Source organism: Zonotrichia albicollis, chromosome 11 (genome assembly GCF_047830755.1).
Source record: "Zonotrichia albicollis isolate bZonAlb1 chromosome 11, bZonAlb1.hap1, whole genome shotgun sequence".
NCBI classification, from domain to species: domain Eukaryota; kingdom Metazoa; phylum Chordata; class Aves; order Passeriformes; family Passerellidae; genus Zonotrichia; species Zonotrichia albicollis.
Genome location: NC_133829.1, coordinates 5709355 through 5734571, shown reverse-complemented (window position 1 = coordinate 5734571; position 25217 = coordinate 5709355). Strand labels below are relative to the sequence as shown.

At 42.1% G+C, this 25217-nt stretch overlaps 1 long non-coding RNA gene across 2 annotated transcripts in view; it reads left to right on the top strand.

The window, feature by feature from the left end:
- The window catches only part of LOC102068866 (uncharacterized), an 87385-nt gene extending 66826 nt beyond the window's left edge, over nucleotides 1–20559 (top strand). The window contains exons 3-6 of one of the 2 annotated variants that reach the window (XR_003379427.2): nucleotides 7036–7212; nucleotides 11339–11456; nucleotides 13417–13553; nucleotides 15188–20559. This is a non-coding gene — a long non-coding RNA (uncharacterized LOC102068866). The remainder of the gene's footprint in view (nucleotides 1–7035; nucleotides 7213–11338; nucleotides 11457–13416; nucleotides 13554–15187) is intronic. The other variant, XR_012582120.1, reaches the window with a different exon arrangement.
- Nucleotides 20560–25217: the final 4658 nt, after the last annotated feature.

Genomic DNA, 25217 nt, shown 5'->3' with positions numbered 1-25217 from the left:
TCAACCTGAGACCCCTGTGAACACCGTCACACAACTGCCTTACTTTATAATGAGGTTTTGGATTTTTGGACCTTATTGTCTCATTGTCACATGTCTTTCACTCGTCTTTGTGTCTTGGGAGCTTGGTGAGTGAGGCTGGCTCTGTAGCAGGACCTTCTGTGATGATAAATAAGGTGCAACCAAAGCCATGGGCCCCAGATAATAGATGTTCCATTCTGCAGGACGCTCCAGTTTGGGCAGTTTAATTTCTTACCAGTTAAAGATCCTCCTTGTGAAAAATGACTTCCCATTCCCAACCTTATAATGAAAGTAAAATAGTGGGAAGACAGATGAGTTAGCACTCCTAGAAATGTATTATGTGGCTGGGTGAGAAATAAAACAATTTGTCTCCCCCTTGACTGACTTTTCTTACACCAAATAACTGTGTAATTGTCTTAAACCCCAGATAGAGAGCCCAGTCTGGAGGGGAGAGGTTCTTATATTTCAGCTGGCTCCCAGCTGTTCAGCTGGGGAGAGCAGGGTTGTGTGTGTGAAGGGAACGCACTGGGAACCCATTTCTCAGAGCTGTGACCCTTTTCCTGTTTGTCAGATGCACTGATTAGCTGAAATAAGTTTTCTTGCTAAGCATTGTGTGAGATTCTGGCAGTCCAGCTGCCTCTGAGCCCAAAATGAGTCCTCAGCTGGCTGGACAGTGTGGGATTGTGCACTCTGTGAACAACAAGGGGAGCTGGCTGGGGCTGTGGGGCTCAGAGCTGCACCTTGGATGTCATGGGGCAAATGCACTCAAAAATACCCCCAGTAGTTATTAATATTTAAAAAAATTGCATTATTTAATTTTTTACTCTTTTAAAATTGCTGAAACAATTCAAAGGAGTTTTGTGGGAGTGAGACTACATTTTTCTGGGTTTATTGTAGCTGGATATGTGTGATGGTGTTCACAGGGGTTTTCAGATTGGGGAAGAAACGAGGATCTGACTCCATGTTTCAAAAGGCTTGATTTATTATTTTATGATATGTATCACATTAAAACTATACTAAAAGAATAGAAGAAAGGATTTCATCAGAAGGCTAGCTAAGAGTGGAAAGGAAAGAATGATAACAAAGGCTTGTGGCTCAGCTCTCTGTCTGAGCCGGCTGGGCTGTGGTTGGCCATTAATTAGAAACATCCAATCACAGATGCACCTGTTGCATTCCACAGCAGCAGATAATCAATGTTTACATTTTGTCCCTGAGGTCTCTCAGCTTCTCAGGAGGAAAAATCCTAAAGAAAGGATTTTTCATAAAAAATGTCTGTTGGAGATATGTTGTTGTTCCTTCCTTATATCACATTTTGAAGTGGAGATTCTGAATGCTCTTCTTTTTTACCATGCCTTATATCGGCTCCATCTTAGAGCTAGACAAGGCAATGGCTTCCACTTAATGAGAGAGATGGGGATCTCTTCTGGTGGAGCTGGAACTGATGGAATTTGGGCCAGGAAGTGGAAGAGACTTCAGGAAATATCAAGAAGCCACTTTTTCAGCACATGGCATGAATCTTACCCTCTGTGTTGGTTTCTTTGTAATTGTTTTCTAAAAATGACCAGTTTTATTTGAAAAAAGTATATTTTTTTCTCAGTATGAGGCATGTGAAATTCAGTGACTATTAGGTCTCTAAGTTTTGTTCTGGGGCTAGTAGTGCTATATCTTTCAACTCCAGCTTTCAAAACAATCAGTAGTTTATTGTGTTAGGACAGATTTCTCCTCTTCTGAGAGCAGAAACTGTGTTTTAATAGCAATGCTGATAGTAATCTTTATAAAAATTTGAAGTTGTGGTATGGAGAAATTCAGAGCTCTCAGCACAGTGCAAACTTTGGTAGTTAAATCAATGAGCTCTCCTGTTGAGAAGTGAATGACCAAAGGCTCTGCATCATCCCTGCCCCTTTACATAATCCCAGTGGTGTGGAAAGTGGGGCTGCTGCCCAGAAATCAGCAAACAATTCACAACAATGAAGGCACAGTGACACACACTGAACACACAGCCAGGCAGGAAGTTCAGGTTTGTGTAATCTGAAAGGAGAGGAGTCAAACCAGGAACAAACACACCCTTGAACGACCCAGGGGTGTGAAGGGGATTTCTGTGCTTTTCTGTGCTTTTCTCTCTGCTGCAGGGATGAGCTGATGGCCAAGAGAGGCGTTGTCCTGCTGTGGCCATTGTGTGTGGGTGAAACGTGCCCAACTCCTTCTGGGACTTGGCTTTCAGGGAATGTTGAGCCATTTTTGTCTCTGGAACCCAGCTGAAGTCACATCCCAGCTGTGAGCCATGAGAGCTGCTCTCTGCCCAAACTCATGGCAGAACAAGTTTGCTTTCAGGAGCACCCAAGGATGGTTTGGGCAGAATTCTGTTGACACTTTGGCATTGCTCTGGTGAGAGCTGTTCTGTTTGCTTGCATTTGCCCTCTTTGTGGATGGATTTCCTCTTGCTCTGTGTCTTCATGCCTGAACCTGTCCTGTCAAAATTTGATTATGGCTTAACTATGTGAGGCTAAGCAGGTGAAGCTGTCCCCTGAGCATGAGGCAGCAGGGCACAAATTCATCCTTTACTTGACCTGTAGATGATCCAGCTCCTGTTTCAGTGAAATCTCACCAAATGAGTTTGGGCAAAGCATAGAGGTGTGTGTGGAGACTCTTCTGAGGGTTTTTCCTCAGGTTTGCTCCCATCCCTGGTGCAGCAAGGAATGGAATGGGCTCCTTGGCAGCCTCTCCTGCTTGGCTCTGGCCCTGGTGCTCCTCCACACACCTGCAAGGTGCACAGTAAATGACTGCTTCAATGAGAAGGAACTACAAACTGCACGTGGTTTGGAGCCTGGTTGTATTAAAGAAAAGCTAATGACAGATATTTACATGGAAATGTCAATAAACATTTTCTACATGCTTTTTGACTGGCCCACTGGTAATGTATTCCTAATGGAAACAAATTGGATCATCAGTCAGCCCAGTGCCTTTGTCAGTCCTGAACTCTGTTTAAAAATAACATTATTTTAACATGTTTTTAAAGCACCTTTTCCTAACATGATCCAGAAGGCTGTGTAAAAACAACTTGGAATAATCTTGAAACCCATAGAGGGCCAAGCCAGAGAAAAGGAGCCAACACCTTTGGGCAAAGAAAACCAGAAAATCTGAGGAGAAGAGCCAGGAAGAGGGAGGGAATATATTTTCATGGAAAAATCTACCTCTAAAACAACATGCTCTCCAGAAAAGGTACTTTTTTCCTTGAAAAATCTCCATGTAAAATGAATACAATGCTGTATATATTTATTTAGTTTTCTCTACATAGCTATCGAATTTTCTCATTGAAATAATATCCATTAGCACCTAGAGCCAGCAAGCTTTTGTCTTTGGAGCTTCCTCAAATGATGATCTTTGTTATACTATTAATGGAATGAGAGTTTTGGGTTAAACATATCATAAAGCAACGGCGGTGTGCAGCTCAGATGCCAGTTTTATTTTTCTGTGACTGGTTAATCAGTGAATTGGGGAGACCAGGTGTTTAAATTCCACATTCTTGATATTCCCCTAGCAGTGTCTCCCAGTCTGTGGCAAAGCACAATCATTTGAGGCCACTCTGGAGGAATGCTGAAGTAAAGCACAGCTCAAGAAAGACTCTTTAAAGAAAATGGTAACTGTGCAGTTTGTGTCAGTCGTGTTCCAGCAAACTGGCACCTGAATGAGTGGCAGCAGCACAGATAAATAGAGCAGCAGGGGAGCTGAGGAGAACAGAGGCACATCCCAGTGATAGACTCAGTGACATCCTGAACTGATGTCACTGATGAACATCCTGATCACTGAAAAAGTCCCAGGATTTGGATTCAAAGACACTGATGGAGTCTGAGGCAAGTTCCAGGGCACAGATTTCACTTGAAGCCTGTTATTCCTGGGCTCAAGTCCTTCCTGAAGATTTTCAGGTGTGGTCATGCAGCATCAGGAACTCCTCGTGAAGTTGGTCTGTTCCTCTTTTAGTGCTAATATCTGTTTTGAAAATAGGAATGTTGAGCTCTGCTCTGTGATGGTGTTCACAGGGGTTCTTGGATGAGGGAAGAGATGAGCATTTGACTCCATGTTTCAGAAGGCTTGATTTATTATTTTGTGATATATATTACATTAAAACTATACTAAAAGAATAGAAGAAAATGTTTCATCAGAAGGGTAGCTAAGAATAGAATAGAAAGGATTGATAACAAAGGCTTGTGGCTTGGACAGAGAGCCTGAGCCAGCTGGGCTGTGGTTGGCCATTAATTAGAAATAACTCCATGAGACCAATCACAGATGCACCTGTTGCATTCCACAGCAGCAGATAATCATTGTTTGCATTTTGTTCCTGAGGCCTCTCAGCTTCTCAGGAGGAAAAATCCTAAGGAAAGGATTTTTCATAAAAAGATATCTGCAACACTGCTCCACTTCTCCAGTGAGATCTGGAGCAGCCCATTCTTGCAAAATAGATGCAAAACAATGAATAGTTAAGGAAAAAAAAAAGCCAGCCAAGAGTTGGAAGCATTTTATTGTGCTTGATGGTCCCCCAATAGTAGGTAGAACCCACTGCAAGGGTGAGAATGTAGTTTCCTGCCTTTCACTGACCAACACCTATTTAGAGTTTAGTCTGTAATTCTGGGATGGTGGGAATGAGGTAGTTTCAGGCATAGCTCCAATTTCTGCACCTAGCAGAGGCCCCTATTCTGCTGAGTCCTAAAGGTGCCTGTTCTACTCCTCTAGGTAAGAATCTGTAAAGGGATATGAATGATTACTGAAGATTAAGAAAGAAAACCTTTTATTTCTTTTTTCTTTTCTCTGCTTGTTTAACCATAAACCCATGATTGTTATAAATAGAGGTTGTATCTGGTCCCATTCTTTTATGGATTTTCTCTGCATCCAGACAGACTAAGGCAAAGTACATACCTGAGAACAAAACTTCTCCCTCAGAGAGAATTTTATGATGTACATTTGTATGATATTATGTCAAAGCAGAGAAAACATTTATGGGAGAGTTTCCCAAGCAGTGTGTGTATATATGTGAACAGCCATGAATGCATGTGGACTCTCTCTGCAGGATAAAAAGCTTTTGTGATGGTTCAAGAAAAATATTGAGCTACCAAGGGGACTGGATAAGCAGCACTTTTCTGAATACTTGTGCTTTTCCCAGACAGCATTCAGAAATAATCTTTGGCTGTTGAAGCAAGAAATAAATAAAAAAGCAGCAAATTTGCTCTGATGGGGATTTTTTGTTACTCCATGAGCCTGGATCATGTGAGTGGGTTGATTTACGAGCAATGCACTGCAAATCTTTTTGAGGGTGCTGAATTCAGAGGCTACTGGGCACTGCAATTAGATAGTGCTTGTAGGATAGGGGGATTAGAAAAAATAGTCACGTTACAGCTGCCCTGTGTCTCAGAGCTTGTTTGGAAACACTTTTAATTGGTCTATTTGTCATGCCTTTCGTTTGGGTTAAGAATGGCTGGTGCTCTGTGCTGCCCAGAAGCAATAATCTCAGCAAGACCATGTTCTCTTCACAGCTTCATTAACCTCTACAATAAACAGCCAAGGCTTTACAGCATAAATGTTCACAGAGAAAATGTTTTGCAGCTCTGGTATGGGCCATCTGTCTTTTGACATAGCCGTGAGTGAGTGCTAGATGGTTATTTCCTAAAGAGTTCACTACAAAAATCAAATTTTCAGTTCCCTGCAGATATTTTCAGTGGACTCCAGCTCTCCTTGTGTACATCCATCCCCAGAACCCTCTTGTGGGCTCCTTCAGCAGAGTTCAGTGCAGTTGGAAATGCATGAGTTGGTGCTTGGGGTGTCTGTAGCCTTTAGGAGGGTGGAAATGAGGAGACAGGTTGCAGTTATTCCCCTAGAAAATAAACAGTGCTTTCACACATGCTGCATCTTGCTGGTTTTGGCACCAGACTGCAGTTTGCCCTAGCTGGAGGGAAGAACTGGGTGGAGGGACCTCATGGAAAGATCTCCTGGATAAGCTTCTCTTCTCATCTGGGAAGTGCTTGGAGAGAGGAGCAAAAAAGGGGAGAATAACCCAGCCATGCAGGGACTTGGGTTTGTGGCCAAAACTTGGCTGAGTGACCTGCAAAACAGGGAGCTGGCTTTGGGAACTTGCATATTCTGATGGCCCTCTCAGGCAGTAGCTAAAGTGGTAATTAAGACAACAAGTTCCAGATAAGAATTAAAAAAAAAGAAACAAGACAACAAAACCAAAAAGAAAACCCCAAACTGACAAACCCTGCCAAAATTTAGCAACGATAAATGTATTAATGGTAATTGGAAAAAAATCTGCATGCCCGAATCCTGGAATAGTGTGGAGTGATGCAGGGAGAGAATGTGTGGCACTGCTTCTTTGGCTGTCTTTGATTTATGAGGTTAGGTTGAAAATGGAGCTGAGAGAAGGAATTTATGGTGTTCCACACTGGGATTTGGGTGTGAAGTAGTCCCTCAAGCTTTTAGGGTTATTTCTTTGAAAGTAATCCCATGACAGTCCTGTAAGCCTGCCCTATTGCTTGCTCTGCTCAGGCTGTCTGGGTGATCTCTCTGTGATGGTCGGTCTTATAAAATATGCAATATCTGATTGAGCTGAGATTGATTCAGGCTGTAATGAGGTTGTGTATGTGTTAATAAAACCCTGTTAGGCTGTTGATATAACAATGCTGCTTCTGTCACAAATTGTTTTAACTTCAGCTTGTGGCAAACAACTCTGAGCTCACAAAACAGATTTCACTGTTGGCCTTTGAGTTATTCAATAATGATTAGAAACAACATTTTCGGGGAGAAACTGCAAGATAAATTCCAGTTCCTTCTTGAATGAAACTCCTTTTAAAATCCATCTTCTCTGTGTCTTGTGTCCAGGTACTCACGAGAGTTTTTATCATTAAACCTTAACTCAGCTGCCTCATTGACTCTCAGCCTACCAGCAGGGAATGGGCACCTACATTTTTGGATGGCATGGGATTTTATTGGAACTATCTATGCTTTTTAAATCTCTTTTTTCTCTTCCAGAAATGCTTTAGGGTTTGATCAGAGTCTTGAGAGGAGTGAGTCCATGGAATAGCAGCCACTTGTTTTATACACAAGCTACTGGAAAACAGACAGGATCTCTTCATTTAGCTGAGATGGCATCTCCTGCATTCTCTGGGTCTCTAGCCAAGTTCATCCCAAAGACAATGGGTACCACAGGTAATTTAGGGAACAAAGAGCCTCTCCCTGCAGCTATGTGCAACTGCTGGTGGTTACCTAATCCTGCACCTGCACACAATTGCTGATGGTTTCATGATCCTATCTCCTGCTGTCTCACACAGTCCACTTGCCTCTTTGACTCTGCAAAATGTCTTGTGTGGTGGACTCTCTTGTGGCTGGACACATCTCCCTTTGCTCCAGTTCTAATTTAATTTCTCTTCATTTGATTCCCCTCTGGTTATATGGGTTTTTTTTAATGTACTGAGCAAACTCTCTTGTGCAAACCAGAGTGGTTGGTGAGGCAGCTGAACCTGATTAGTATTTCTGAGCATCTCCATGAGATAATCTGCAGTCATCCTTCCTCCCTGTTCCCTCTCCCTCCCTCGATTGCAAGATCATTTTATAGCAGTGAGATCATGCATTCAGAGATGTTGTCTTGATGCAAACCTGTATCTGCTAACACATCTGTGTGAACCATTTCACATCAGCTTTCTGTAGCAAACTGAGGTGTTCCCATTCCTTCACGAGTGCTGAGCCTCTTTCCTTCTGGAATTTTCCAATGATGAAACAAATGATGATCTATCAGTCAGGAATTATATCTAGGTTTTAAATCTCTTTTTGAATCATCTCACAATTTTCCCAGCTATTTCATGGTCTCAAATAATTTAGTTTTCCTTATGTCTTGTCTACTTTCAGGAAGATTTTACTGAGATATTTGTTACTTATTGGTTCCACTTTCTACCTCTCTCTTAAAACTCTGGATCATGTTAAGTTGTATGTGTGGAAACCAGCAAATATGAGTGGTTTGCCAGAGGTCATTAGCAGCTGTTTTAGACCCTAGAAACTCTTGGAACCCTTTGCTCTAATTATGAGAAATAACAACATGCACCTGTATTGTAATTTTTATCTGAAGATCTTAAAATTATTCATAAATATCTGTCAAATATTCACCACTTCTGTATGGGAAGGTAAAAGTCTGAGTAAATAGAAGAGCCCAGTCACCAAAGGAACTAAAATAATGCACTGTCCCTTTTATCCATGCTGAGATGCTCTGGATGCACAGCTCTGAAGGAGATACCTGAAATTGCAGGACAATGCACTGGGAGAGCCTGGGATGTCAGTGCAGTACATGAAAGCCAGAATATGGACTGGAAAGCAATGCAGATTCACAAAGAATGAAGGGTTTACACAGATGCTTTTCTGGGTGTGGGTGCTTTGAGGGTGTCTTATTTGCTGCTCTTGGAAAGGAATTCTTGTTGCTCTTTTCATGCTTGAGCTGCTTTTTTTTGCATTCTCAGAGCAGATGGCAAGAGAGACAGTTACATTTTTGGCTTGGCAATTCCTCCAGAAGCTAACTCTGCCTCTCTGATTCCCTCCTCTTTGGCTTAAACCCTTGGAACATAATTTTAAAGTAGGTTCATTAATTATTAAGCTAATTAAAAATAGGTTGGAGAGGGCATTAAAAATAATCTGGTTCTACCTCCCCTGCTATGAGCAGAGACACATTCCACTAACCCAGGCTGCTCAGAGCCCCATTCAGGGAGGCCTTGAACAATTCCAGGGATGGGGCACCCAAAATGTGTGATCAAAAAACTAAAGCTCTGGGATCATCTGACTTTTCCATGTGGTTGTGGACATAAACCCTCAAAGAAAAGATGATTTCAGACCCAATGGGAGAGTTACTGCAGGTGTAATTACTGTGTGTGCAGCAAACCACACGAGCATAACTTCTCCATGTTGAATTGGAGTGCAAAAATGCTCATTTGGAGGAGCCTGATTCATACATTACTTCACGTCAGAAACAATTTTCATATTGAGGAGAGATTATTTGCATTTGATTACTAAAAGCTGATGTTTAGTCAACAACTATTTATATTTCTGAGGGAGATAAGTAATTTCACTTATTAGCAGGCAGATATATACAGACCTTAATGAGAAGGCTGCAAGGATTTCTGTGATGAATTTTACATGAAAGTACAGTGCTGTATCTGACACCGGTTGTCCAAACTGGAAATCAATATTTCTGGGTTTGATGACACTTATAAAGAAGGAAATCAAGCTTGTTAGTGCCTGTCATGAAATGAAGTGGGTATTTAGTTTTCAGAAAAAATCTGCAAGATTTCTGGAAGTCTTGAGGACTGAGGATTTTTTTAAAGCCAGTTTATCCAAGGTAATCTTTTCCTATACAAAAAATTGTTATTATTTTTATGGATATTTTCTGTGGGGTGGGTGTATGTAGGAACCATGTTTACTGTGGAATCTCATTTTTCTCCATAGTGTTTTTTGATACATAATTACACTGTTTTGGTCACATACAACTCTATTATTTTAGGATTAAACCCATGCATGAATTATTGTCTCAGAGAGTGCAATGCTGAAATAAAGATGTGATTTATTTTCATTTGGCCAATTACAGAACTTAAAATCTGATTGAACGCTGGAGGTATTACTCTTAGAGGGATTTTCTCAACTACAGGTCTATTTATTTTAATAGTAATAATAATAATAATTAAAAACCTTAAAAATGGTTTGAAATTGAAAGCCTTTAGAATGTAATATAGAAATATCAAAAATAGAGAGGTTTATAATAATTCAGCCATGTCTTCACCCATGCAAGACAAACAGGTAACTCTCACCAGGCTTTATTCTGCCAATTTCTCATCTTTTTTTAGTCATCTTTTTATAACCCTTTCTGGCTACTAGAACTGGAAGGATGAACAGCATCTGTCAGTCATGAAACAAAATCCAGGGGAATGCCATTTTTAGATTTAACAGCATGTATGTTTTGGGCCTCCATGGGAGGAATATTTTTGAGCTGTTCCTCGGCCAGGTTAAATATTGAATTATGGACTTAGATTTTTAGATACACCCCAGCCAAATCACTGCTTGGCAAGTCCCTGTAGATATTTGTGAGTCAATGGCATGGTTCATTGCATGTTTCTTGAGTCAGGAGAGTAAGCCATGGTTCAGTGTGAGACTCTTTTGGTCCCTTCTGCTGAGGAGGTGAAGGTGGGAAGGGTTGGATCTGTCTGTCTGTGGATGGGGAATTAAATGCTTCAGCTCTGCAGTGCTGAGCATCCATCCCATTTGAGGGATACTGTGATTTGCTGCTCCCATCTACCCATACCCATACCCATTACCCATGCAGGGCAGAGTGAATGGAGTAGTTGGTGTTCAGGCTTTCGGAGAAACAGGAGTGAAATTTTAATTTGTTCAGAAAACACAGTGTAATGTTTCCATTTCTTCTTGTCTGGCTTAGCCAGAGTTCAATATGGGCCTGTCTTGCTGAGTTACTGCCAGGAGAAGGTGAGTGTGTATTGCTGTGAGGGGTGAGTGAGCAAGGACAGCCACCCCATAATCCAGCAGAGCAAAACTGTGTCCTTGCAGGACAATATAACAGTGTCCTGCAAATTAATTTTTTTTTTTAAAGCAAATCCTTTGTTGATTGAGTAGCTGAGGCAGATATTGGAAGACCTCTATTTGCTCCCAGTGTAAGCTGATGAACTGTGTGCTTCTGGGTTTTTTCATCCATGCAGTGCTTGATAATGAACCTTCCCTGTGTCTTTGGAGTATCTTTCATGGTGGTGAGAGGAGCAGCAGATGAGCAATGTGGTTTGTGATGCTGTCCATGTGAACTGCATTGTTTTCACCTTTTTATTTCTCAGGGGAGCAGGTTCATATCGCAGGGCCCTGGTCACTGCAGGCTGGGCATCTCCAGCCTCATCATTGCTGGAAGAATCTGGGAAAATGGGAAAAGCTATTGCACAAAAAATTAAAGAGCAATCACAGGCAACGTTATTAATGATGAATTTTTTCCTGAGCTGGATCTAACAACTGTCAGCTGGGAAAAATATTGATAGAAGTAGCTGGCCATGGATTTCAGAGGTAGCAGGAGAAAATGTTGATGTGAGGGCTGTTCTGGGCAGAGGATTCTGATAATCTTGCCAAATAGTGGCACAAATTTTAGCCTCCTGTTATCTGTCTTCACAAGGCCTTTCTTTCTGCTCCTATCTTTGTCTGCAGGCTGAAATTCTGCGAAATTCTGAAATGTAAATACCTAATTGTGCTTGCAAATCAGGTACTTAAACTTCCAAATCCTCATCATCTTAATATCTTTGTTTTCCAGATTATGTGAATCTTAAGGGTCAGAAAAGGAGATTTCCATCTGTGAAGCTGTCATCCTGACACATTTCATCCAGGACTTGTGGCATTTTGTAAATGCCACCTTAACAATCAGGGATGAGGTATTGCTCAGAAATGTTTTTGGTAAATGAATAGAGGCCCTTTTAGAGGCACAAATGGAGATTGTCACAGGAAACATCCCCAGGGCAATGTATTTTCTAGGCTGGACACTGTCACCCATTGAATCTGTGATGGAACACACAATTTTTCTCTTCTGCTTCACTTAACCTGCCTAAGCAGCTCCTGATTCATGAGAATTTCTCACTTAAGAAGCTGACTCCTGTAGGAACAGTGGTGGGCTCTTACCTGTCCTGCTGTAGAGCAAATGTCAACTTTTATGTTTTGCTTTCAACTTCAGGAAACACCACAAGGACCGAGTAATTATTTCAGTGTGGTTTAAAATATGTCTACCCTCAGGTAACAGTAGCTTAGCAAAATGAATCACTGCTGAGTTAAGTGGGATTTGGATCTTCAGATCCTTATTTATAACATAATTTTAGTGTTGAGGGGAGGGTGAACCAGGAGTTTTGTGATAAATAGAGGCTTAATTAGGGCAATAAACTGTGGCTTCTTTCTCAGAATGGCAGCCTCCTTTATTTACTTTTAAAATAGTGTGAAATTATTAGACCCCAGGAAAAAAACCCCCACATTTTATCATCCAGAGTAGTTCTCCTCCTTTTATGAGCCATAATTAATAACACTCTTACTGCAGTTGATGTCCTCTCCAGAAGGAGCCCAAACAGTGCAGTGGAGCTTTGTATTTTATTTTTTTTTCTAAGGCACTTCACAGATGATTGCAGTTATTCTTCCTGTGAGACACCGTGATGCTATTCCCACTGGAATGTTTGTCAAAGTGAAGCCCTGACAGTTTGAAAACATGATGGGGAGAAGAGCAGCTCAGGCTGCTTCAGTCTGGGCACAGGCAGCTCTGTGGCCACGCAAGGGAAGCGAGGACACGATGGTGCTGCTGTCTCTGTGTGACAGCTCCTCCAAATGCCTTCTGCAGCCCTCCCTGCCAAACTCAAACATGGGCCTCCAACAGCTCCTTGGGAATGTCTAGACATCAGATCAGGGTTGTTGAAGTTTTCTGAACTCACAGTCCCAAATGCCTTTATGGTTGAAGCATCACCATCCTGCTTTTGCTCATTGCAGATGTCTCCCATCCAGGCAGTGTTTAGATTCCTGCAGGTTTGAAAGTCTTACATCCACTTCTTGTCTAGGTCCTGTGTAATATTTGAGGCAGCAGTCTGTTCTATCTGCTGATTTAAATAAAACTCATGTCCAGGTGGTAGCTTTTATTTCATTTCAGCAACATCATTTTTCCTCTTTGACAGGTGCCGTGTGGCTCAGCTATAGGACCTGAATATATCACAGTGCCTGTGCTACCTATGTGCTCATTCCTCCCTCTCTAATCCTCCAAATGGCTTTTCTTCATTTCCCAGAGCTTTCACAGACTCTTCCCCACTTATCTTGCAGTCTGTATCAAACAGGATCAAAGTTCCTGCCTCCAATCAGCCCATAATGCTGCCCTTCATCACCTGCTCATTACATTTTCAATCACACATTTCTGCTCCTTTCTCTCAGGCAATCCTCCACTCCTGGAGGAAAGCCACCATCATCCCCCTCCTCAAGAAGTGCCATTATCAGTCTTGGAGTCTATTCTTTTTACCCCATTGCCTGATGATAATCATTGGGTCTGTGGAAAGTGCATGCCACAGTCCTCATCTTGATCTCACCACTTCCTCACTTCTTCCTCTTTCTGCACATTCCTGTCATCTCTTGCCCCTTGAAATGGTCACCACCTCTTTCAGGCCAGGGTTGGTGTGATGGTTGTGTGATGGTGACACAAAATTAGTAACAATAATATCTGAATAATTTTATATTCTAGATAAAGAATATTCATATTCATTATTTTAACATCATAAATTTGGTCCAAATAAGAATTCAGAAATAAGCTACTTATTTAGCATATTTTTGCTGTCCTATGAGATAATGAGCTAGGTATATATGTCTTTTATTCAGTTTTTTAGGAGATGTGGGAATACATTCAGCCACAAGAACTGCCCCACAGCTATCCTCTTCCTCACAAGCAGCATTAGAGCAAATTTAAAGACATGGTAACATTCTGAAAAGGATACAGAGAAAATGATTCAAATTAAGTAAGTAACTACATTAATGGATTATTCAAACCTTCTGGGGGGAAGCATTCATGCAAAGTTAAAATTGCCTTAATTCACTTTGGAATAAATATTCAGTTTTAAAATATTCACACAGCATTTGGGGACATTATCTCCTCTTATTAATTTTTTTTCTGGCTTCCTGGTTTGCCTGGGTGGGAAACTCAACACTGGGCTGGGAACTGAGCTCTCTCTCTGACCTCTCTTCAGCTGATCTTTGGGATGCACCTCGGAGATTTTCTTGACTTGGTGCCCAGACCCATTTCTGAGAGCCTTGTGCTCGCCCAGCTGTGTTTGGAGTCAGCTCCCAGGGAGTTTTCTGGGTGCAGCTGATGCTGGGGTGTCCGTGTGAGCAGCAGGAGCTTTCTCAGATGGTTCTGGATGCGCTGCAGGCAGACTTGGCACTGGCCCCATTCAAACTCCTGGTGGAGAACAGGGATTGCAGCTTGCAGAGCTCATTGTCTGAATCCAGCCCTGCAATTCTTTGTCCTTCCAGAGGAAGACACATGTGCTACATTTAGCAGGAGAGCTGGTAAATTGAGTCATTTTTTGACCACCTTTTAGCACCATCAGATCTGTTCTTCAGTCAAAAACCCACTCAAATTACACTTGTTTAGGTTTACTTGTCAGACTGTGTGGGAGAATTCTAACACCCTTTCTACTGCTTGAATATATGTGCTATGAATATTTCAAATGAAAGCCTCCTCACCCCCCCACATTAATTTTATAGATGGATAATTAATTATCCTCCCTATGGCAACTGGCTGTGGTTTTTATTAACTTGCAAATCAAAAGAAGAGCCTGAAAAATGACAAGCTAATTTTTTAATAAGGTATGTCTTCCGTGTTTATTCGTACTTTATTACCCAGCAGTCTGTAAAGTTATCTCTTTAATTTGGAAAAACGCATTATCGCGGTTTGAGCAATCTCCCATGGAAAAAAAATAAAGATTATTTTGCAACCACAGTGTTGAAATATATCGTACTGCAGTCAGGAGTATGCTAACCAGATATATATCTTTGCCTGATTTCAGAAAATCAGAATCTCCCTCTCTCATTATAATGATCGTGACAGTAATGTTCATATTCGTAGTACCCTTGGATGGTTTTCTCCTGATATGTGATGTTCCCCAGACATGAGATTTCTGCCTGCCATAATTTTAATTTATTTTAACTTTTGGTATAGGCCCAGGATTTATTTCAGCAACAAGTGTTTTGCAATTAGTTTTGATGGAGTCAAGATTTCACTGGTTCTCTCTGGTCCGCAAAGGCTGGGATTGTTCCACCAATGTGTAATGAAGTTTGTACAAGCAGCTCTTCCACATGAAGGGAATGAAAAAGTACAGAGGAGCTCCTGCCAATGCTTGCTTCACATCAAAACTATTCTGAAGAAGATTCTGAGAAATGAGGATGAAAATAATGGAAAGAGAAAGGAATAAAAACACAACAAAAAAACTGCTGCAGTATTTTCGTAGCTGTTTGTACCCTTTCCACAGAGTTGTGTTTACCACTTGTGGTCCTGCTGTTTCTGTGGCTGATCAGGAAAGAACGAGCTCTGTAATCCTGGCCAAGTTTAGCAAAGTCACTAATTGCTGATTGCTTTGATTTCACTTTTCAGCTTCTTGTCCCATCGAGTGCCTGGGTCGGTGCCTGAAGGTGGTGACAGATTCCTGCTGCCTGGGGCTGCCGTGTCCTTGCCCTCTGGAGAAAGGCAGCTCAGCTCTCTATCCTGCCCTTCCACCCCTGCTGCCAACAGGAATAATCACACCTGTGCTCACGTGGATCCATCTGCTGCTTCATCCTGCCTCAACCATGGGAAGTCCCAGATGTGCTCGTGGATGGTGTTGGGTGCCCATAAGGGAAGAGGGGATTTCTTCCTCACCTCCAGGCCAGCTTTTTGAGATGAGCTCATGTCCCCTTTGAAGCTCTGAAACAAATTGCTCTGTTTGTTGCCCTGTTGAAAACTTGGCCAGAAGTCATTGGCTTTCCTTCTGAAGTACAATGGTTTATCATCTCCATATTCCTTTTGTTCTGTTGGCATAGTTTAGAGATTTTTTTATTATTCATATTTATGCATTGCTTCTTGGAAGCCTGTGGGGAAGACAAGATAGAGAAATCATACTTGAAAGAAAAAGCTGTCAAGCTTAATCTGCTGCATTTCTCATTTTCTGGAATGGTGGGAAGAAATCTTTGCGAGGCAGTTGTTTGGACAGTCTGATCCAGCTTTAGAAACCCTGGCACGTTTATGTTTGACTATATAAAAGGTATGGGTGCATGTGAGGGCTATAAATCCAGGTAAGTGGGGAATTCAGACTCATGCCAGGTGACAGCAGCAGAAGACACCAAATAAGCCTAAGGTGAGGAGCTGCACCCACAGGTGCCCCAACAGGCAGGAGCAGGGAGCAGACATGAAGCCACAGCATCATTGATCACATCATATTTACAGGTTTAATATAGCTGGTTTGTGTCTACAGTGAGAAAAACACGATTTTGGATAGCAGTAGTGTTTTGTCTGCCTGAGTGATTAGTGTTTCACTTAGCACTCTGTTAAACTGCCTGCCAGATCCATAAAGGATGCAAGCTGGTGTGTCATATCTCTCTCCAAGACCCGTTAGGATATTTATTTAATCAGAGGGTGAGGGAAATGTTGTGCTAAGCACCTCAACGAGCAGTGTGATCATACTGGGGAAGCAAGGAAAGTGCTTTGATGTCTGTGGGGGTGAGTTGGTTTGTTTCAATCTTCATCATGGGGTTAATCTGAGTTTGTTGGACTCTTAGAGCATCCAAAGCGTTGCAATGGGAGCAGGCTCATGCAGGGCTTGGCTGACTTGCTGGAATTGAGCTCTTGCCTTCCCAGTGAAGGAAATTTGAGTGTAGGCTGGCATCCACCTGCAGTGGCCTTGAGCAGCAGGAATTGCTGATCCCCCAATGTATCCCATGGGATGTGCTTGCTCTTTCACTGCTGCTCTCACCCAGAAATAAAACTCCACACACTCTTGCAAAGTTCTTCTCAATTCAGAAACTAGTATCTGGCACCAATAATGAATTTTAAATTCCCTGGGCTAATTAGGTGTAGTCTGAAAAAGCCAGAAAGGACTTTGCCTTTAATTAGAATTTATGCTTCATAGAGGTAATAAATCTTGCTGGGGTTTAGGGCAATCCATGCACTTCTTTTGCTTTTTATTGACTCAAACTTTGGTTTCCCTCCTTGGAGTGTCACTGATCAATATCTTGCCTTCCCACATCATGCTGTTTAAGTAACATTTTTTCCCATGCTATCCAAAACTAGATCCTCACCATTAGTAAGCAATATGCAAAACACTTGATTTCTCTCCAAGCTCAGGATAATGCAAGATAATCCCCACCCTACCAGCTTCCCTGGAAAAATGCAGCAGTCACATTTCCTTTTTCTTTCTTCAAATTTTGTTCATAACCTTGCTGTACTGCAAATTAAAGAGTATTCTTTTCAGCCCTGGCACCAAATTAATTTAATTTCCATATTTTCATTATCTTCCTATTAACAACCAGCACTCTGCAACAAAGAAGCTATTTGAAATATATAAAGCTACAGCCATTCCCTGCTGCAAGCTCTCAGGGGTGCTTCGATAAATTACATCCTCATAATGAAGAAGTAGGGGAAAGAGTGGCAACAATAGATTTTTTTCACAATGAAATGAAATCGGGATTTGATCTGATGCAACATGACTTGCTCACAGCGCAGATAGAATATCAAATTATCCCTGTGAAATTTAAACCTTGCTGTATTCCTCCCCTTGCATCCATTGTTCTGCTGAAGCCTTGAAGACTGCATGCAATCATTTGCAAATGGGGATTTAGTTGATACAGTTTATTTTTGTCAACTTTCTCAATTTAATTATCTTCAGCCTACAGTCTAATTTATGTGTTTGATGTCACTATTCATTAGCAGTGCAGATGCAGCCTGGAAAGGGATTGTAAAAAAAGCCCAACAATACAGCTGGGTTCCCTCCTTAAACACAGAGCACCAGTTAAACACTGGAGCTGGTAACAGAACGGGTTTGAAACAACACCATCAGAAAAATTACTACCTCAAGAAGCAAAAGAATGAGAGCTTGTATAAGTAATGTCTGTAAAAGTTGTAATATCAAAAGGATGTAGTTCTAATTCTGTGCCAGGACACATATCTGATTCATTGGCTGTCACTTAGAGGAGAGACAGACAGACCCTAAACTGGAGTTATGATTTTCAAGGTCACTGGCCAAATGAAAAACTGGCAATACATTTCATTGTGGGTTACTGTGAAATGGATTTGTTTGGGTTTTCTGTTCTTTCCCTTATATAAAAATGCCTTACACTGTTTTTAAACAAGTCTAAGGTTTTATATATTCAAAATGAAATATTTGGGATTTTTTTTAAGCACAAACTACAAAATGAAGGTCACTTCCATCTGAAAAAAAAGCTTCTTTAAAAAAAAAGCTTATTTAAAAATCCACTTGTGTGGATTTTTAATTTTGTTTTAAAACCAAATATTTCCACAATCAAAACAACTTACTGACACTGACAGAAACATGCAGCCTAATTTTGATTAACTGAAATACACATTTTTAAGGAAGTTTCAGGTATTGGTTTGGCTGACTCTGCTAAATACAGCCTTTGAGCTGGTCGGACACCAAATCAAGGCTCTGGCTCTGCTAGTCTCCAGCTCTGCAGGTGAAACCCAGGATTATTTATTTTATACCTGCCATTGGCATAAAGGAAGGAGTTTTTCCAGTTCAGGCTCTTCTTGCTGGCAGGAAAACACCTGCTCATGAAAATCTTTTCATCACAGCTTCCTCCCCCCATCCACCTTGTCCCTGGGGAATTAGTGGATCCCTGGAAATAGGAACCCTGAACCCTTTGCTGGGCTCTCTGTCTCTTGATGCTCCCTGGGTTACAGGACAAACCAAGCAGGCACACTCTGCTTTGGGAGGTCTGGTTACCCTGGCAAAGCTGATCTGTGCTTTTGGCTCTGTGTCTTTGCCACCAGAATGACAAAGTAGTTATTGGGAAATTAGGAAATAACTCATTAAAACCCAAACCCCCCCATCCCTCCTCCCCAAGCCAAAATTCCCTACTGGTGCAGAGCACACAGCCCGCTGTGGGAGGTCTTGGTTGGGCTCAGAATCCTCTGGGTTTTGCTGAAATCTCAGGTTTCAGGAGCGTGGCCCTTGTTTCCCTGGCCGTGGGGCTGAGGAGGAATTGCTCAGGGCCTGACACTTCCCAGCTGGAGCTGGTGCTGATTTGGGGCATCCCATGGGCTGGCAAGCAGGTGCCAGAGGCTGCAGGGACTGTCTGAGTGGGTTTTGGGGTGTTTGGGGTCTGAAGCTCATGAACCTTTGTATGCCACTCTGGTGATTGCTCCCAGTTATCTGGGTTAAACCCCACCTCTTCTTGCTGTGAAAAATCCAGCCCGCACAGCTTTAAACATTTAAAGTCATCAGGTGAATCGTTATGTGTATCAATTAAATCAGCCCTTCCAGTGACAAGTGGATATTTGATTTTCAACCCCCAAAGGACAATACATACTGTATTACACTATGGTGATATTTTCTAATAAATTATCTAGCTGACATCTTGCGTCTAAGGGGGAGAGGCAGATTGTTAACAAAGAAGACAAACCTGTCTTTTTCCTATTCATGCCTGATTTCCATTATGCATAAGGACACTGCTCTCGGTGCTCTGTACTTTGTGAACTTTGTGAACAATGAGAGATGGGACAGGAAGAGTTCCAGAGCTGCTTATACAAATATAAAATTATTTTTTAAAAATACAGAATCATAGAATTGTTTAGGCTTAAAGAAATCTTTAAAGGACATTTAGTCCAAGCTCTCTGCTGTGACTAGAGACATCTTCCACCAGATGAAGTTGCTCAGAGCCCCATCCAATCTGACCTTGAACACTTCCAGGGATGGGGCATCCATCACCTCTCTGGGCAGCCTGAGCCAGTGCCTCACCAGCCTCATTGTAAAAAACTTATTCCTTATATCTTCTCTGAATTGACCTCCTTTAAATTAAAAACAATTGCCCCTTGTCCCATCACAGCAGGCCCTGCTAAAACATGTACAAAGCAGTCACAGAGTCAACCCCAGCATTGCCCTTTCCTCTTCCTTTCCCTACCCAGAAGAAAGTTATTATCTCACTCACAGTAATGGAAATATTAAATCAGCTCTTCCAGTAGTTTTATATCAGTATTGCTTCACCTCCACATTCACAGAGCCTCACCTAGGATGGGAAATCACACAAGGAGACCACATGAAGTTTTCTGGCTTGGGGCAGACCCTGGCTCTGTACAGGGGCTGGAATAAAGGGCAAGGCTGGGTTTGCTCTCCTTTGGTCTCAGGGACAGCCAGGATTTGTTCCTCAGCATCTCCTTCCTCATTTGTGTGGAGATGCTGACCCCAAATATCCCCACTGGGGCTAAGGTCTGGTGAAGAGCCAGAGGAAAGATGGTGTGAGGAGAATTTGTTGGACCCAAGGGAACGTTTGTGAGGTTTCAGTGGTTTTGCAGTGTTTGAGAGAATCACTGAAATTGTTAAACTGGAAATTATGAATTCTCAATTAATTTAACATTTTGACCATGTAAGCTGGGGGCGAGGGAGGGAGATGACAGCTGGTGGAACCAAGTTTTGCAAACTTCCATGGGTTTGCACTGCCCAAAAAATCTTTTCTTAATTCCCAAGTTGTTTCAAAAGCATAATGGCATTGCTGAGGGATCAAGAACCACTGAGTGAGGCACCTGTAAATAAACAAGCAAAGCAGAAGTTAGAAGGCAGTTTTGAATGAATCTACATTGAAAACACTCCTCTGATTCACTTTTCACATATTTAGGAAAGTGCTTCTTGGGACTCAGTTTCACTTGAAAACAAGACATTAGCTCATTGTCTTTACTGGGAGCTTGTTGTGTATTAATATCTATTTATTAGCATTTGATTCAACAAGTTACATGAATTTGGTCCCAGTAATTTTTTTTTTTTTAACAAATTTTTATGCAGCTTTATCCCATCAATATGTGACAGAACAACTGGTTTGCTGGGCTGTGTTTTCCCTAGTTCTGCCTCCAAAAGGGTTTTCACAGCTTTTAAATAGGAGTTGTTGTGGTTTGGTGTCTCAGAGCTGCAAGTAAATGGCAGTTCTCCACAGGGAAGGACGTGTCTGAAAAAGGCTCAGCCTTCTGTAGACAGTGGAATAACTGCAGGAGAAGCCTTAATTGGGTGCAGGAGGGAGGAAGGGAAGAAAGCCCTTGACAGGTTGAAATATTTTTCTGTAGCAGCAGCATTTTAGAGGCACTTGTTAATGAAAATGATTGATTGGAAAATGAGTCAAAGCTTTTAAATCTTAAAAAATGACTTTTTTTTTTTTCTCTCCTCCTTGAAAGTGGATTCCTCATCTGATCAGGAAGACAAGAGAATTTTCCTCTCCACCTCCAAAGAATGAAAAGTTCCTCCAGGCTCAGTGTTTCTGAGCAGCACTGCATAATTATGCACGGGACACCTGGTGCATGTGTGTGACAGGCAGGATGAGGTAGCTGGCTTGCTTTTGAGACAGAGAATAGCGAGAATAAAAGGTGAAATACCTTTTGTACTAAGTGTTTAATAATGTCTTTTGTCAAACAAATTAACACCAGACGCCCTCCCCAAAAATCCAACCTCAGCTAATGAACAGCTGGAATATTACCTGACATACCACCAAAATTTTTAGATAATGTGTATTGTTGGTTCTGATGTAAAATAATGAAAATAAAATAAATGACAGGCTGTTTTCAAATGGCTTTATTGTCTGTTCGGTTCTAGTGGAGTGGTAGTCTTCAGTATGAGTAGGGAAGGTAGAAATAATGGTAGGAATATTAATATCCATCTTCCACTTATGTCACACTTCCAAGCCCATGAAGTATATGCTGAGATGATACATGACATCAATGTAGCATTAATAAGAGCTCAAATATAAAAAAAATTCCCAAAGTGAGAGATTTTCTCTCAGCTAATTCAGATTTGCTGCCTATTTATATTTCATAAATAAAATATATCTTTTTACCACCTGCTTATATAGCTGGCACTCATAAATAAAATAGTGACCCAGTAGAGTTTGAACATTAGGAAGGGGAGTGAATATAATTTTAAAATGTTGAGATTAGGTGAGGTGGAACAAAAGTAGCTGGCAGGCTGCATTGCTTTCTGTGTATTCAGCTTGCATGCAGGGTTTATATGCCTTCAAATTGTTTGAGCTTTAATGGTCATAAAGATTAGAAAAAATTAAAATCCAGTGAAGTAGAAAGCAGGGCTCTCCCCACACACATTTTCTTAATTTAATTTTTTTTTTTAAAATGGGTCTGCTTCCAGCAAAATATTCGGTTCAGGAGCTCTGACCTCAGATAAATAATGTGTTCTGCCATTGTTTCAAACCAGTGGGTATTGTCCATGTGCTGAGGGCTGGCTGGGTGTGTGAACACCCTGCTGATCAAGGTCTCTTGTGGCAGCAGCCATGAGGTCTCTGCACCCCCAGGAGTGAAGCTGCTCACCTTGGGAAAACTCATTTAATGGAGAACCTGTGCTAAATACCCCTTCTTGAGGATCCAGGGTGAAAATGAAGCCATTCCTTGCTGGGAAGTGTGTGTAACTGGCCAGTTTTGGCTGTTTTGTGAGGGGTGGGAGGCATTGCAGGTATGGCTGGACTCTCAGATTTGTCACTGCAGCTCTGGTGCCTTGCAGCCACAGCTGTGGGGCTGTGTGTGCAATGCTCACTTGTGTGGGTTTTGTCTTTAAATCATGGCAGGAGGGGCTGAAATGATTTTTTCCTCTGCTGGGCTGAGGAAAAATCACTTTATCCTTTGAGCACACACAACACAGCTCTGGGCTGCATGCCTGGGGGCTGCTGAGTCTTGGATCTCTTCACAAGACCTGCATGGACAGAGATAGGGAACGTGTTTCAGTCCAGCTCCTGAGCTCTTGTTTGCAGTCCTCTGTGATGCTTCAGTAATCCTAGGAGCTAACAATAATAATATCAAGTGTCATTACCAATGGCTTTTTTAATCATCATTATAATTCTTATTCTGAATAGCACTTAAAGCACATTTTTATCTTTCGTCGACAATAACGTGCAGCCTCATAAATATTTAAATTGTCTGATTAAATTATCCGTGCTGAAACAGATAACTGGGCACTTTAATAAGCTTAAACTAAAATCTTGGCTGTTATTATCTCCCTGGAGAAGAAAGTGATAAATGTTCCCTTGGCCTAGGTGACCCTCACACCATTCAGACCAGCAGCGGGCAGTTCTTGTCAAACCTGAAAGATGCCTCAGAAATGAACACAAAATTGTTGATAATTAAATAGCAACCATCACAGTCTGTCTTTATATCTCTCCAGCTGATGAATATAAGGAGAGGACAGAAAGCCTGCATGGCTCCTCTGCTCCAGAGCCAGAAAACCAAAGTGGGGGGAGATGCTGGATGGGGTCAGGCTGGATGGGGTTTGAGTAACCTGATCCTAGTGGCAGGTGTCCCTGCCCATGGCAAAGGGGGTGGAACTGGATGATCTTTAAGACCCCAAACCTGGATGATTTTTAAGACCCCAAACCTGGATGAACTTTAAGACCCCAAACCTGGATGATCTATAAGACCTCAAACATTTCTGTGGTGGTGCTTGTGCTGGTGAAGTCCCACTGGAGAAGGGAAAGGGCTGTGATGCCTTAGAGGTTGATTCCTCTGTTTAAAGTCCCTGTCAGTCACTCAGAGACACTTTCCTTGGGTCTGTGCTGAGATTTTCAGAGCCAGAGAGGACTGCTGTGCTGCTCTCTTGAGGCACATGCCAGCCATGGGATGTCACCCAACTCCTGTTTCAAGTCCTCTGGCTTGCAGCTGGATCGATGCAAGTGTTTCTTAATTGAAAAATGAAATTGTTATGGCAGCTGCTGTTTTTCTCTCTTTGTGTTCCTGGAAAATGTTGAAACAGCCTCTGAGTCACCTGTTGCTGACTCCTGAGGTCATTGCCCTCGCTCCAACAGAGGAATCTTCTGTACCTTGCCAGCCTGAGTCAGTGAAAGCTCTGTAAAGCACCTGCACTGGGTCCTAGCTCTCCTCCAGAATCTCCCAGAGCCACTTTCAGCCCAGAATTGTAATATATTTGATTTCTTCATTTCATATAAGATATACACAAAATACACTCTGGGGTCTGCTGGAACCTCAAGGCCTTGGTGGAGAGAGAGAGGAACCAGATGAGCAAATGGGGAGAGCAGGGAAGGTTCAGGGCAGGGAAACATGAAGGTAAGGGGGAATCATGTTTTAAGCAGAACTTGGGGCAAGTCCACCCTGTGTGGAGGTAAGAGAGCACCACGGAGGGGGGAAGGGAAAGAGGAATGAAGGTTTGGAGCCAGGCTCAAAGCTGGAGCTGGTGAATCTCTGCAAGACCCTCTGTGCCATTGGGGCCTCCTGTGCAGGAGTGGGCCAAGCTGGTTTTGTGTGATCCCAGTCCCCAGACCCCTTTGCTGCTGCCTTGCAGTGGGTTACCCAGCCTTTGGCTGCCTGCTCAGCTATTTCATATCCTGTCCAAAATTCTTGTGCCTCCTTTTTTTCTTAATAATTTCTGCTACCCACTCCAGTGGCTCTGCCAAGCAGCTGCAGCGAGCAGGGCTGGGAGCCAGGGCCTGCTCTCCCTCACCTCAAACAGCAGGAATTGTTTTGTGCCTGCTTTTTGTGCTCAGGGGAACAGCTCTGAGCAAGGGTGGACTGGGTCAAAGCAGAGAGGAAGAGAGACAGAAGATTCCTACTGCAACCTGTTAGACTGGACAAAGTCAGCACAAAAAATGCAGGAGGCACAATCTAATTTTGCTTTCAGTCCCTTTGGTATTTCCCAAGAAATTAAGCAAAATGTTCTCAACATCCTTCAGCAGCAAAAAAAAAACCCCAAAACAGTAAACCCTCCACACACATCTGAAGAAAAAGAAAAACCAGATTGGTCTGAAAATAAAAAGGAAATGCAGGACAAGAAATATAATTAAGAGGCTTATTACCTCAGGGGAGAAGAAGGGTTTGTTTTGCAACTTCACAGGATGGGAAGGATTTAAATGTTAAGTGAGTGCCTGTATATCCCTGTGCACATGAATTTCTAGCTCTGTCTATGCTTTTGTGTCTGAGTATACAGATGGAGAGTTGGCAGGGCTTGTGTTACTCCATTTATATAAAAAATGTATATACTTTATTTATACATTTGATAGGAAACATGGAACAAGCTGTCAGGAGCAGGTGTGGGGTATGTGTGTGTGAGAAATGCCTAATATATACTTTCTGCCTCCTTCCAACTTACACAAACACACCCAGCTCTTCAGACCACATTTCCACTCCATTTTAGGCCAAATGCTCCCAAAGTCACTGAGCACTCTGCACCTTTCCCTGCAAATGAGGCACTGGCAAATAACAGCTGAAATCCCCCTAACCTCTCATTCCTTTTTTTATTTTGCTTTTTTTTTTTTTCTTTAAACCATTTTCCACGATTTTGCTGCACTCTAGTTTTTCAAAAGAGAAACTTCAAGCAGCAGAACTGCAGGTACTTGTCCCACTGAGGACAGAACACATAACACCACACACAACTGTCAGTCTGGCAGGTAGTGCACGGTCCCTCCCTGTTAATTAATCTTTA